Below are 13,475 nucleotides of genomic sequence, written 5' to 3' on the forward strand. Positions count from 1 at the left end.
TGACTATTTCAAGTCAGGGAACCTAGAATCTGAAGGCGATCTAGCTACTGCCACTGAAGCAGTGAGTAAGTTCGTGGATTAGTGAATATTATTTTTCAATCACCCAAAAATTTCTAAATAAGGATAATGATTTTTCCTGTGAGATTTTTAAATCTTAACAGGTAATATTGTGATATTGCTCACTTCATTAGGAAATTTTACAACAATTTAAAACATTTTGACAAATTTTTTTTTCTTCTGTCTTTATTACCCTTATCCTACTGATCCTTCATTTTATATGGACTTTTGGGATATATAGCATTTTACATTTACTTTGTTTTTAATGTATTTAAATAGTTTATAACATTCTTTCCTTGAAGTGTAGGGAAGTTTTTATAATTTCCCCATTTAATTTCTAAAAGTTTGAATGGCCATCACTTATTTATATAGTTCAGTTCATGGTATCTCGTATTGACTTTTTTTGTGGTTTTGAATCCAAAAATGTTTCTCTAAGCTTATTAAATAGAGTTATAACAGCAGAATCTCAAGCTAGACCTTTTAATCTTATACTTTATAGAATACTTTCCCCTGTTCTGCTGATTCTTTTAAGATAATAGTGGCTGTCTTACTGTGAAAATGGTATGTATTCATTAGGTAAATTTGGTAAGCACAGAAAAACATATAGAAGAAAATGAAAATATGGTTTTTTACTATCGAAAGAAAAATAAATATTTTGGCATATAACTTATTTTTTTCTGTGTATATATAAAAATATAAAATGACATATATGCACTTAAAAAGACATTACTGTAGTACTGTTATATAACCTATCCCTTAAAAAAGAGAAATTTAATTATGAACATCCTTTAGTCATGAAGTAATCTTCTGTTGCATAATTTTAAAAGATTACATAATGTTTTGTACATATATATTTTGTAATTTACTTCACTTATCTCAGTTTTTCTGATAATTGATCACAGAAAAGATCAGCATGATTTCACAGCATAAATATCTCCAAACAGAAAGAATGCCTAAAGGAGTTAAGTAAAAATATAATTTTGATTATTTTTTTGACAGAGAAAGATCTTCAGTGTGATTACACAATGAACTCTTTAAAGACATGCACATTACTTTTAAAACAAAGCAAATAGCTAAGATAACCATCATAAAATATAAAAAATAAATTAAAAATCAGGAAAACTAGAGCTTGTATGAACTGAGACTTCAGAAAAATGCCAAGACTACCAGAAAAGGTTCCTTATGTTACATTTCATGTAAGACAAATAATCAAGGAAAGTATAATAATAATGCATGACAATGAGGGGGAAAAAATCCTTAGCTCCTGAAGTTCCTTTATCAAAGAGGAAGAGGAAACCACCACGACCTCTAACAGAATAAAAATAAGACAAACATTGATAGGAAGGACATAAAGGCCAATATGAGTATAGAGGTAAAGAATGCATCTAATTAAATGAATTGTGTTCTGGTCATTTTAAAACATCTTATAAAAGGAACTGCATTCAACACCTTAAAATTACTGGTATTATTTGTGATCTTTGAAGGTTTTATAAGAATATAAGAACTTCTAAAAGATGGGAGATTCTGGGCTTGATTTTGAAATAGGTAGGAGATCTTGGAATTAAAAATGGAAAGGACTCATTTATGACTGACTTGAAAAACAGATTAAAAATGATTAGGAATAGGTTTGTTAAAATTAGATTGTCAGACCAACTTAGATTTTTCTCTGATGCAGTTAGTAGACCAGCGACACTGTAATGTATTTGGACTTAAGCTTAGCTTTTGGTAAAGTCATTTGATATCCTTGAGTGTAAAGTGGGGGAACAATAAGTTAGCTACCAGCTGTTTGTGATAATTAATTAACACAGTTCTGACTTTACCCCATCCAGAGACTGATTGATCTTGAAAGGTGGCTTTGTTCTTTGCTTTGTCTTAATGCTTATATGGAGAAAGCAAATTACCAAATTTATCAGTGACAATGAGGAGTGAAGGATAGTAAATAATATACTAAATGATCCAAAATTTTTGAGGCTGGGTTGTTGTACTAAGTTTAGATGAGCTTTTTGGAAGTTTATATGTAAGGCCTAAAAACCACCAGGATACATTAAGGTAGTAGCATGGCTCCACAGCATCACATGAAAAAGACCTGAGGGTGGTTGTTGGCAGTAAACTAGATGTTAAGGCAAAAGTATCATATGACTTCCCATCTTCTTCCTCGCCCCACCCCTTTAAAAATCTCAGTTAATGGAAGAGTAGAGTAACTCTGCTAAATACCAAAGTATTGTTATTTTTAGTTCTGTGTATATTCAGGAGGAAGGATGTGAAAAAGTTGGATACGTTGCCAGTTTAAGGAACTAAGAATTTAAGAGATATCTTGGGCCAGATGTGATGGCTCATGCCTGTAATCCCAGCACTTGGAGAGTCTGAGGCGTGCAGATTGCTTGAGGCCAGGAGTTTGCGACCAGCCTGGGCAACATGGCAAAACTCCGTCTCTACTAAAATTACAAAAATTACCCAGGCATGTTGGTGCACGCCTGTAATCCCAGCTATGTTCAAGCAATTCTCGTGCCTCAGTTCTCTGAGGCACGAGAATTGCTTGAACACAGGAGGCAGAAGTTTCAGTGAGCAAAGATTACGTCACTGCACTGCAGCCTGGACAACAGAATGAGACTCTGTCTCAAAAGAAAGAGAGAAATCTTGTGACAGCTCTGGTTGGATATTAAGGAATGTTGTAATAAGAGCTGTCTTCAGATATTTTAAGACTTTTCCTTTGAAAAGTAATTAAACTTGGTTTGTGTCAGACTTGTTTGAAGATAGGAGCATGGACCCTGAAATTGAACCCCTTGAATCGTATCTCAGACCCAGCACTTAATTAACTATATGATTTCAGACACTTTTCTTAGCTGCTAAGTTACCATTTTCTTAGCTGTAAAATGGGGATGGTTTTGAGGATTAAGGTGCTCAGTATTGTTGTAAATGCCCAAGTGGTGGTGGTGTTATTTGGTCCCAGCAAGTAGAACTAAGGCGGTTGTTTTCAGCCCATGTGATTATGTCCTCTAGTGGGCATTGGCAATGTCTAGGGACATTTTGGTTGGGGAGCAGGAGAAAGTACTAGCATTCTAATGGATGGAGGCGAGGGATGCTGTTAAACATTTTACAGTGCAAACAACAGCCTCTTAACAACAAAGAATTATCTGGCCCCAAACTCTGAACTAGGATTAGGTAAAAAGGTTTAAGTCTTAATGTTAAGGAAAAACAGCCTAAGACTCAGAGCTTTCCAAGGCCTAAGACTCAGAGCCCAAGACTCAGAGCTTTCCAAGCCTAGAATGAAACTTAAAAGAAAAACAAGTTTCCCTTCCCTGTCATTAGTAGTAGGTCAGCCAATTCAAGGGGACTTTGTAGATGAGATTTAGGAATTAGATAAATGTTTGGACTAGATTTTCTAAAAGGTTTTTCCTGAACTTAGATTCTGTGTTTCTGTGGATATTTCTTAGGAGAGTTAGACATACTGAATTACAACAACATCAAACGGCCTCTGATAGAAATTCTCTTAGTCTTTAATTTCATCAATCTAATAACAGTATAGTTTAGATTTTTAATTTTTATTTTAATATTTAGGATTTTAGTAAAAGGCATAATGGAGGGAATTTAATAGAAAAAGGTTGTTTTCAAAAGGTCATTTGGAAGGAGTGATTGTGGGATAGCTGTAATTTCTCTTTAGAAATCTGTTTTGTGGCTGGGTGAGGTGGCTCACACCTGTAATCCTAGTGCTTTGGGAGGCCGAGGCGGATGGATCACAAGGTCAGAAGTTCAAGACCAGCTTGGCCAAGATGGTGAAAGCCCGTCTCTACTAAAAATACAAAAAATTAGCCGGGCGTGGTGGCAGGCGCCTATACTCGGGAGGTTGAGGCAGGAGAATCGCTTGAACCTGGAAGGCAGAGGTTACAGTAAGCTGAGATTGTGCCACTGCACTCCAGCCTGGGCGACAGGTGAGACTCTGTCTCAAAAAAAAAAAAAAAAGAAAGAGGAGAGAGAGAGAAATCTGTTTTGTGAAAGTAATTTATTAAAATATTCACAATCATTTGATAAATACTTTAAAAACAGTCTTGCATTTGTACTTCATATCTTTTATACTCCTAAAGTTTTTAAAAATAATTACAAGTTTTAAAAGCATTGCTTGAAAAATATTGGTTGTGTATACATTATAATATCATCTCAATCTTGAACAGTACCAAGAACAGTAACTGGCACAGTGTAGTTATTTGTAATATTTGTTGAACGAATGACTATTCGGTAGACACACAATAAACCTATCCAACCACTACTTTAGATTTGAACAATTTTTAATAGTGGCTAGCTATTTTTTAAAAAAATTTTCATGGTAGGAAGTTGCTTGAGAATATTGTGTATGCAGTGACTACCAACTTTCAAATTTGTATTTCTAGCCTAGACTTTTACCCTGAACTTTAGATTTATGTATCCATAAGTATACACAGACTTATGTACACTCAGATGTATAATAAGCATCTCGCTTTTAACATGTCTAAGACATACCTACATTTCTAAACCTAGTCCTCTCACTCTCACTTGTATTCAGTAAATGGAACTTCCATTCTTGCAGTTACTCAGACCAAAATCATGGAGTCATCCTTAACTCCTCTTTTTTCTCTCACCTTCTACATTTCATCGGTAAATTTCAGAGGCATGTTCTTCGAAATATATAGTTTAGTCCACTCTTTACATGTAACTCTGCCATAACACTGGTCCAAGTCACTTTCAGCTCTCACCTGATTATTTATAGTAACCTCTGAAATGGTCTCTTGGTTTTTACCTTTGCCCCCTTTCTCCCATCCTCCCATAGTCTACTTTTGCAGCCAGAGTGATCCTGTTGAACCATAAATTAGATCATTTAACTCATACTTGAGTTCTATCCATTTCACTCAAAACAAAGCAAAAACCCTTTAAATATCCCTTCAAGGCCTGTAATAATCTTGTAGTCTTGCCTTACAAAGCTCTACCTTTTTAACATGGTTGTTCTTGTTTTTTATGCTCCAGCAACCTTGGGCTTCTGGAACGTCTTGAAAAAGGATAACTCGCCTCTGGGATTTGGATTTACTGTTGCCTTCTGTATTTCATAGTTCTATTTTTACATTTTTAGGTCTTTATTTAGGCATTTCTCCCTCAGAGAGTTCTACCTTGACCATTCAAAATGGTGACACTCTTTTTTTATTACCCTTCTTTATTTTTTCTTATAACATTTATCACCATATGTTAGTATCTGGGTCTTCATGTGACTTAAGTTGAAATTTGAAAAAATACTCTTAGGTGCTGCTGCTGCTGCCACAGCCTCCCTAGAGTTGGTGACATATCTGGCAATGGGATTTTAGGAAGGAGAGAAAGATGTCAGGATTTAGAAATAGTATTAAAACTATTTTTAGGCTATATATATTTCTTGCTGAAGTTGTCTTTGTAGGGGCAATCTGGGATTTAAGTATCATTTAAGATATTTTTATGGGAAAATATATCCAACAACAGACTTACAGGTGATGTTTGAGAATTTAATTCTTCAGCTGAGAACTTCCCTTTTCAATAATTAAGCCTTTGTTCCTTGGGAAATGGGCCATATAGTAAGCAGAAGAGCAGAAAGTTTATAGAAGGCTGCTTGACCAAACAAAGGAAACGAGAGAGAAATTTTTATTAAATCTATTGAAAATAGATTGAGAAGTTTGATAGCATTTTTTATGTTACAGTTATTGACATAATACAGTGCTCAGCAAACTTGTTCTGTATAAGGCTGTATAGTAAATATTTTTGGCTATGGGGGCTGCAGTCTTTGTCCTAACCACTCAACTTTGTCATTGTAGCATGAAAACAGCCATGAACAGTAATCATGAATAGACAGTGTTGTGTTGCAATAATACTTTATTTACAGAATCAGGCAATGGGTAGAATTTGGACCATGAGCCATAGTTTGCCTAATCCTGACTTAACACATTAGTGATGCTTATAAAAAGCAAATCAGTTACTTCAAAAGTGTATTAAAATAAAGTCATTTAAAAGTTTTAATTTAAAAAACTGGAACAGAGGTTATAGTTAGAAGAGTAAAAAAATCAGCTAGTTTTTCTCCAACAATAAAAGTATGATTTAAAATATTGCTTCTTTATTGAGGTCAGATTAATTCAAATGGATAGGAATATTGTCAATGGTAAAAAAACCTCACAAACTCAAATTGTTTTTTTCTATTATCTAAATGAATAATCAACACAGAAGACTTCTGTAACCAAGTGTGGGATGGCTTTCCCCACATACCAAGCAAGTGATCACTTCTGCAGTAGATACTAGGTAGATATCCTTCAATTCAATTCTGACACTATTTTACATAGCATCAGATCCCACAGGTTGAGAACTCAGTTCCACAAGATTGTTCTCCAACTTCTGATTCTAGTTGCAAGTCCCAGGTTCTTTTACCTGTGCTTCTGACCAACTAGCTATAAATTGAGGACCCTACATCCCCCTCCTTGGGTTCCATTAATTTGTTAGAGCAATTCACAGAACTCAGGGGAAACATGTTTACCAGTTTATTTTAAAGAATGTTACAAAGGATACAGATGAAGAGATGTATAGGGCGAGATATAGGGGAAGGGGTGTGGAGCTTCCATGCTCCCTCTGGGCATGCCACCCTCCAGGAACCTCCACCTGTTCAGCTATCCATAAGCTCTGCAAACTGCCCTCATGGGCCTTTTATGGAGATATCATTGGCTAGGGATGATTGACAACCATGTGAAAATGTGACTGGACAAAAGAGGTGTAATCTAATTATAATAAACTCAGTGAGGAAACCCAGCAAGGTCTGTCTGTTCAGATTCTTGGCCTTTCTGTGCAGCATTTCTTCTTCAGGGTATGAGAGAAGACTCCTTCTGAAATGAGGGGCCTTTGGCCTATAAGCAAACAAAGTAGGTCAGGGGATGTCTTTATGGTCATTTCCATTACAGAGAGGCAGGGGAAGAGTAGAATTTATTTTTAGTTTCTAAGGCCTGCCTTGGAGAAAAAAAGGAGCAATGAAAAGAGGATAGACAGGTGAAGGTCAGAGAAAGAGATTCTGTTTTCTGAGGCCTGCTTCTGAGGCCTAAAATGCCCCCAACATTATAACAAGGGCAATAGGAGTTATGAGCCAGGAAACGTGGACAAAAACGTGTGTGTGTGTGTGTGTGTGTGTGTGTGTGTGTGATACACACACATATAACCTTTTATGGAGACATACATGTTTTATACAGAGATATATATATAGTTTTTTATATTACAGTTTTGTGTATTTGTCAACAATTTTCTGATATGAGTGCTACATATATCAGCTCCTTCTGGAAATTTTTCTTATATTATTTCTTTGAAAATGTTCTCCCCTCTATTTTCTCTGTTCTCTCTGGAACATGTATTAGTTGAACGTTGACCTCCTTCATTAGTTCTCTCTTTTTTATGCTTTCTTATTTTCCATGTCTTTATATTTTTGTTCTTTTAAGGATATTCTCAATATTTTCTTTCAATCCTTCTAGTAACCTTGTAGAAATTTCTGCTATTATTTTGAATTTCTCAGAACTCTTTTTTATTCTCTAATTTTTAAAAAGTGCAGCATTCCTGTCCTTATTTCATGGAGACATTTTGTGTGTTATTGAATTTATTATAGTTTTGTGTTTTTTTGTCTGCGTATTATTGCTTTTTAAAATTATATATATTAAGCTTTTTCATCGTGAAATAATTTTAGATTTACAAGAAATCATAAAAAATCATACAGTGAATTCCCAGGTACTCTACTCAGCCTCCTTCAATGATAACATCTTACGAAAGTGTAGTACATTATGAGAACCAGGAAACTGACATGGGTACAATACTAGTAACTAAATTATTGACCTTTGTATTTTATCAGTTTTTACATGCACTTCTTCTTTTTTCTGGTACGTAGTTCTGTGATAATTTATTGTATTTATAGATTCATGTAACTCCCGCCACAATCGGGATATAGAACTGTTCTATCACCACAAATTATCTTGTGCTACCCTCCTTTATAGTTACACCCTCTCTCCAACTCTGACCTCTGGCAACCCCTGAATTGGTTCTACATCCCTATAAGTTTGTCATTTTGAGAACATTATATAAGTAGAATCATATAGCATATAAACATTTGGGTTTGGGTTTTTTCATTCAGCGTAATGCCTTTGGGTCCATTCACATTTGTTGCTGATATCAATAATTTTTTTAAATTGCTGAATAATATTCTATTGTACGGCTGTACTACAGTTTACCCATTCAAAGCATGGCCTGGTTTTTGTTATAAACTTTGCAGTACTATTGGATTTTAAAAACTCTATACAGACAGGTTTAGTATTATAAACTTTTTCCCCTTGTAGGAAAACTCCTCTTGTTTCATTGAACAGAACAAGGCCCTTATGTTTTTCTTCAGTTCTTAGGAACCTGCCTGCCATTGAAAACTGTTGCTGTAATTACAGTTTTTAAGCAAATTAGGTGACAAAATCATATGCAGAAGTTCATACTAGATTCGTACTCTCAAGTTTGATGTGAATTGATTTGCTTCTACACTTGATCTTAGCCTGAAGGCTGAGAAGTGATAGATTTGCTTCTGAGAGTGACTATTTTAATAAGATTTCAAAGTTTTTAGAAATTTCACTGCCTGTTGATTCACCCTATGCTTCAAAGCATGATTTTGAAACTGAGTGAAAAGTTGATATTAAAACAGAAGTATTAGTAAGTCATAAAGCTGCAAAATTTAAAAATGGAAATATTTTCTTTTGTGTTGAAGGTGGGTTTCTGTAACTAACTAGAGGTGCTTGAAAGTGATTGATGTTTTTTCGTTGAAGAAAATTGTGATCTCAGCAGATCATGATTAAGGGTTCTGATTTGGGTTTTTGTCGTAAGTTTATTGTGTAGTATATGTTGGTTTGTGAGGTTTTCAAGTGATGATCAGTTGGTGATGGTAGGTGTTTTTAATCTGATTGTAGAAATGCTTTTGGTTTCTTGAGACTATGGACCATATTATAAGAAGAGGATGCAAGAATCTATGTAGGTTGGTAAGAGAAGGAGTTTAGTATACTCTTGTAAGAAAAGTTTGAAAAGAAAGGACCATTAGAAGAAGAAAGGTATGACTTGTGTTACTTAAGTATAATTGAAATGGCTAAGTAGTCATTTTCTAGTAGGGTATTATCAAGCAGCTGTGTTTTGGCCAAGAGGTCAATTCTGGTATACAGTTTGATAAATTTTGACATATATGTGCACCATAAAACCTTACCACAATTAGGTTAATGAGCGTATACATCACACTCAAAAGCTTCTTTGGCGCCCTTTGTAATCCTTTCCTTCGAACTCCTATACCCCTTTTTTGTGAAACCACCAATGTGTTTTCTGTCGTTCTATACATTATTCTATATTTCCTAGAATTTATATCATTTATTTTTTGTGGTGGAGAGTTCTGGCTTCTTTCACTCATTGTAATTATTTTGAGATTGATTCATGTTGTAACTTGTGTCAGTAGTTCATTCTTTTTTATTGTTGAGTAGTATTCCATTGTATGGATATATCACAAATTGTTTATCCTTTCACTTGTTCATAGACATTTAGGTTGTTTCCAGTTTTGAGCTGTTACAAATAAAGCTGCTAAGAATGTTTGTGTACAAATCTTTTTTATGGATAATGTCTTCATTTCTTTTGGGTAAATACAGAATGGAATGGCTGAATCATATGGCTAGTGTATGTTTAATTTCTTAAGAAACAAACTTTTCTTAGACAATTTCTTTTTATTTATTTGTTTATTTTTTGAGACGGAGCCTCACTCTGTGGCCCAAGCTGGAGTGCAGTGGCGCAATCTTGGCTCACTGCAACCTCCACCTCCCAGGTTCAGGCGATTCTCCTGCTTCAGTCTCCCAAATAGCTGGGATTACAGGTGCACACCACCAAGCCCAGCTATTATATTTTTAGTAGAGACGGGGTTTCACCGTGTTAGCCAGGATGGTCTCAATCTCCTGACCTCATGATCCGCCCCCCTCGGCCTCCCAAAGTGCTGGGATTACAGGTGTGAGCCACTGCACCTGGCCTCGAGACAATTTCTAAAATAGTGGTACCATTTTTCATTATTTACCGTAAGTGTATGAGTTTCCATTTCAAAATACATGTACTCATCAATACTTGATATGGTTGGTCTTTTTATTTAGCTATTCTAATAGATATGTAATGATGTAACAGTGTCATTTTAATTTGCATTTCCTTAATGACAAGTGTCACTAACCATCATTTCATGTACTTATTTTTTTCATTTGTGTATCTCAAATTTTTTACTCATTATTTTGAGAGTTCTTTATGTAGCTTACATGTCAGTCTTCTATCAGATATATGATTTGCAAATATTTTCTCCCAGTCTGAGGCTTGTCTTTTAGTCTTTGTATTTTATTTTTTGAAATAGTGTCTTGCTCTGTTGCCCAGGCTAGAGTGCAGTAGCATGATGACCATGACTCACTGCAACCTCGAACTTCTGGACTCACGCAATACTCCCACCTCAGCCTCTTAAATAGCTGGAACCACAGGCACCTGCCACCACTCCTGGCTATTTTTTTTTCTTTCTTTTCTTTCTTTCTTTTTTTTTTTTTGTAGAAATGGTCTCACTATGTTACCCAGGCTGTTCTTGAACTTCTGGGCTCAAGCTGTCCTACCACCTCAACCTCCCAAGGTGCTGGGATTACAGGCTTGAGCCACTGTACCCAGCCTTTTTTCATTCTCTTAACACTGTTTTTTTGAAGAGTAAAGTTTTTAATTTTGGTAATGTTCAGTTGTTGGTTTACTCTTTCATGCATTGTGCTTTTTATTTCTTTTGTTTGTTTTTTTTTGGTGGCGGGGAGTAGGGACGGGGTTTCACCATGTTGGTCAGGCTGGTTTTGAACTCCTAACCTTGTGATCCACCTGCCTTGGCCTCCCAAAGTGCTGGGATTACAGGCATGAGCCACCGTGCCTGGCCTTGTGCTTTTTATTTCTAGAAGTTCTGTAGTTTTAAGTTTTAGATTTAGGTTTGTGATTCATTTTGAGTTAACATCATTTTGTATATGATGTGAGCTATTCTCAGAATTCTTTTTTTTTTCTAGAAGTGCTGAGAGTGAAATACCTATCGCATATTCATTTGTTCCAGCACCATTTGATGAAAAACTCTTTCTTCCCTGAATTGTATTTGAGCCCTTGTTGAAAATGAGTTGTCAATATATATGTGTGTGAGTTCTTTTCTGAGTCTTTATTCTGGTTAATTGATCTATGTGCCTGTCATTTTGTCAGTAGCACACTTTACTCATTACTACAAAATCAATCATGTTAGTCTTGAAATCAAATCATGTTAGTCTTCCAACTGTTCTTTTAAAAAAGTTATTTAGTCTATTCTTGGTCCTTTGCATATTCAGATGAATTTTGGAATCAGCTTGTCACTCTTGACAAGCAAGCCTGCTTGGTTTTCCATTGAGATTATGTTGTATCTAGTAGATGAACTTAGGGAGAAAATTGACTTGTGAAGATAGTAGGTTTCTCCATTTGTTTAGGTCTTCTTAATTTCAATAATGTTTTATAATTTTCAGTGTGTGCGTCTTTCACATCTTTTGTTATATTTATGCCTAAATATTTCAGGTTTTGATGTTATTGTAAGAAGTGTTTTAAAAAATTTAATTTCAGGTTGCACATTCTTGGTATGTAGAAATACAGTTGATTTTAAAATACTGATTTTGTATTCTGCAACCTTGCTAAACTCATTGGTTCTAATATCCTTTTTTTACTAGAGCCTACAATAGATGATCGTGTTTTCTGCAAATAAAGACAGTTTTACGTCTTTATCAGTCTGAATGTCTTTTCTTGCCATATTGCATTGGCTAGAATCTTCAGTACATTGTTGGAAAAAAGTGACAGTGGACATTCTTATTTCTGATTTTAGACGGAGAGCATTTAGTCTTTGATTACCAGCTATGCTATGTTGGTAATCATAGCTGGTAATCAAAGGTTTTCCATAGATACTCTTTCTCTAGTTGATGAAATTTCATTGTATTACATTGTTGAGGGTGGGTTTTTTTCTTTTAATCAGGGATGGTTATTCAATTTTGTCAAATGCGTTTCTGTTTGATATTACTTTTCTTCATCAAGTTGTTAATATGATGAGTTAGACTTTTGAATATTATCCAATCTTGCATTTTTAGAATAAACCTTATGATATTACTGTTCTTTTTATGTATTGCTGGATTTAATTTACTAAAATTTTGTTTAGAATATTGATATTTGTGTTCTATGATTTGTGGTTTTCTTTTATTGTAATATTTTTGTCTGGTGTTGGTGTCTGGGCAATATTGACCTCATAGAATGAGTTAGGAAATACTATCTTCTCTTCAATTTTCTGGAAGAGCTGGGTAGGGGTGATATTATTTTTTATCTTAAATGCTTGGTAGAATTCATAAGTGAAGCCATATGAGCGTAGAGTTTTCTTATATGGAGGGAATGTTTTAAACTACAAATTAAATTTCTTTAGTAAACATAGAGCTATTTAACCTTTTCTTAAGTGAGCTTTTTTGTAGGTTTAAATTTGTCCTTTCTGAGTTGTTGAATTTATTGGCTTAAAGTTGTTTATCATATTCTTTTATTATTCTTTTAGTATCTGTAGCCTCTCTTATTTCTGACATTGGTAGTTTGTATCTTCTAGATTTTTGTCCCAAGCAGTCTGACTAGAGGTTTAACAATTTTATTGACTGATGTCATTTTTCTTAGACCTTTATTCTTTTCTAATACAGGAATTTAATGCTATAATTTTCCCCTAAGTATTGTTATAATGTCATACTATGCCACAAATTATGGTCTGTTAGGGTTTTTTCCACTTTTGTTTCGTTCAGAATTTTCTAGTTTCCTGATTTCTTTATTGCTCTGTGAGTTGTTTAGGTAAAAGTATTATTTAATTTCTAAGTATTTGGGAATTTTCTAGGTATCTCTCTGTTACTGAATTTTACTTTAATTCCATTGTAATCAGACAACATATTTTGTATGATTAAATTCTTTTAAGTTTATTGGTACTTGTTTTATTGCCCAAAATATGATCTGTCTGGATAAATGTTCTGTGTGCACATGAAAAGCATGAGTTTTCTGTCCTTTTTAGGTGTTCTGTAAATGTCAGTGAGATCAAATCAGATGATAGTGTTATTCAGATCTCATCAATCTCTACTGATTTTCTTGTTCTGTTAAATATTATGAGAGAAATGCTGAAATATTTGATAATTGTGAATTGTCTAGTCCTCATAGTTTTATCAGTTTTTGCTTCTTGTATTTTGAAACTCTTATGAGGCAGAAAAACAGTTGGATTGTTATGTGTACTTAATAAACCCCTTTATCTTTATGAAATACATTGGTGGTATTCTTTGCTCTGAACTCTGCTTTGTCTGATAGCCATTCTTGCTTTCTTTGAACTA

General features: G+C 34.5%; 1 protein-coding gene across 7 annotated transcripts in view; it reads left to right on the plus strand.

Annotated features, from left to right (window-relative positions):
* BTBD10 (BTB domain containing 10) overlaps positions 1-13,475 on the plus strand; it is a 75,491-nt gene that overhangs the window by 24,939 nt on the left and 37,077 nt on the right. The window lies entirely within an intron of this gene.

The sequence above is a fragment of the Aotus nancymaae genome, unplaced genomic scaffold (genome assembly GCF_030222135.1).
Source record: "Aotus nancymaae isolate 86718 unplaced genomic scaffold, 86718_ANA_hifiasm-v0.15.2.pri h1tg000059l, whole genome shotgun sequence".
Taxonomy (NCBI): domain Eukaryota; kingdom Metazoa; phylum Chordata; class Mammalia; order Primates; family Aotidae; genus Aotus; species Aotus nancymaae.